Below are 2,661 nucleotides of genomic sequence, written 5' to 3'. Positions count from 1 at the left end.
TATTATGATCATACTCATATCTCCACAATTCACTATTCCATTTAGGCACATCATAATTAACTTAAATTTCACCACCTACATTTTGAGGTTCACCAATAACTATATTAATTGAATCTCGATACAACTCTACCTCAAATTTTAGTTGAACTTCACTCTCCAAATAATTTCTCTTTTGCTTCGACTTTCTCTTCAATTCCCTTTTGGGATGATTTTCACCTTTTTCTTCAAACTCAAATCTAGCTTCTATTAGAAGAGACAAAGCTTCCACTTCAAATGCTCCTTCCTCTTTCCATGGTTTTAAAATAGTTTTTCTTCCTTCATATTGAACCTCGTAAGTAATTTTTGTATCTTGATGGATTACATTATGGTCATATTGTCATGGCCTATCCAACAACAAATGGCATGCATCCATTGGCACCACGTCGCAGAGTACTTCATCCTCATATGAACATTTTAAAAGCAACAAGAGAAGACGTATCCACAAGCATAGCATGCCTCTTAATTAACCAAGAAATCGTGTAGGGGTTAGCTTTTGGAATGCAAGAAAGTTACGTTATCAACCATTTCTGTACTTACTAGATTGTCAGTAGATCCACTATCAATGATCACCTTGCACATTTTGTCCTTGCATTTTCATTTTGTTTGGAAGATGCTCTTCCTCTTACAATGAACTTCAAGGGTTTTTTTGTCTCTGAATATTAAGGTTCTTCTCAACATCAAGTTCTCTCCTAACTCAACTTCAGCTTCGTCTAACTAGGGTTTTTCTTCTTATTGTGCTACCATCACTCATTGGGGGTTTTGAGGGCAATCTAAGGGCCTTATAGAGTTCATCACAAATAAAACACTTCAAGTGCTTCCACTCTCCAAAAGGTGGTCATCATCAACTTCTACCTCTAAAACCTCCCCTTATTCCAAGGTCAGCCCTCACAGTCTTGCCTTCTTTTGGTTCTTCACTCATGGTATGTTCTAGAGAAACCTCGTTTCCCTTATTTTGCTTGCTTATCACCCCTTTCTCACTATTTTGTTTTCCTATTAGTTTCTCTTCAGCCTTTAAGGCACATCTATATGCCTCATCTACAGTAGGAACTTTCATCAATGCAAGCTCATCTTGAAGTCGAAATCTGTGTCCATTCACACATTGAGTTGCCACTTGCTCTTCATTTTCTTGTATGTCCATCCAATTTTGAAGCCTCCAAAACTATTTTGTATAAGTTTGCATTGATTGGTCTCTTTGTTTTAAATTTTGAAATTCTTTAAACAAATTTTGCTAATGATCTGAGGGCAAGAATTGAATTCTCAGATGTTTCAACATTTTAGGCAAAAGTCAATTTTATTCAATTCCTTGTGTCTCTCTTGACCTCTGCACGTTTTACCACCATAGGGCTGCAGGTGACTTGAACTTAACGGGGGTGATCTTTACTCGTTTTAGGTTATCTTCATCCATGTCTTCCATCTCAGAGTACTTCTCTAACTTCTGGAACTTTGTTTGGTCAGGACCTTAATAAGCCTCTCCATAGGATCTGATATCCTAGTAGCATTCAACAAGTTCTCTGGTTCCTCTTCAAACTCTTTCAATTTTAATCTTACCTCCAAGGTCTCTAATCTTCGAATCAAAACACCAGTGTTTCATCGAGGGTCTGCATTTCTCTTGCCCTTTCTCTCCCAATCGACACGGACTCCGCTTTGTGTCATTGCGGATAGCTCTGATACCAAAAACTGATGCAGATAAAGGCCTCTGCCTTCCAAGTCAGCTCTAACAGAATTCGAAAGAACAAAAAGAAAAACAAGAAAATAGTTCAACAAAATTCAGAAATTTATTTATATTCTCCATCTCTTCAATTCAGCAATACCAAAACTAATACAGATCCAAAACCTGTGTCAAAAAAACTTCTTGAACTCCTGCCCTAAATCTGTCCCTCAAAAGGAAAAAAACCTATAAATAAATAGATCCCCACCTCACCACTAACACTACATCACACCAAAAATAGGACCGATGCCTCAGAAAAAGGCAGCAACAAAAAACAAACTAAAAATAGGGAAAGCACTAAAACCAAAGAAACGCCTCCCTGCAAAAAACTGACACAGAGGTCAGCCTGGTGAGTCTTCAGTTACATTACCTATCAGGTTACTAACATCCACTGACTTTTCGATTGGTAATTCTGAAAATGTCTGTCCAATTCAAATTATGCCACATAAAATGACTATAAGAGTTAATGTATCTTAATGAAAAATAGTCTTACAACTAAAGCTGATAGAGATTGTAGATATTGGCTAGGGAGAGACATCTATTGTGATAAACTAAGCCACAAATTTCTCTCAATATATTAAGTAGACATGATCAATGCTCTTTCATGTGATGAAAAGTTGAAAGTTGGCATGCTATAATCACTGGCTTTTATTATGATTCAAGGCCAACACATTTTGATGAGTCAAGGCATGTAATGAACCAAGCCTAAGGTGAAACATGTACTGATACAAATTGCACTGTGCAATGTGTGGGTAGACTATGTAAAAAGCCAAATTATATATATATATATATAGACACGTTACTCAGGGACGTGTCCCTGGGCTAAAATCCCTTGTCCCTGTACCGGGAATGTTTCGGGAACTTGGGGATGGCCAGGGGACGCCCTCGCACCATCCCCAAAATTGCAAAATCTG

Source organism: Cryptomeria japonica, chromosome 4, assembly GCF_030272615.1.
Source record: "Cryptomeria japonica chromosome 4, Sugi_1.0, whole genome shotgun sequence".
NCBI lineage: Eukaryota > Viridiplantae > Streptophyta > Pinopsida > Cupressales > Cupressaceae > Cryptomeria > Cryptomeria japonica.
The sequence above is the reverse complement of the archived record's forward strand: the minus strand, read 5'-3'. Positions refer to the sequence as shown.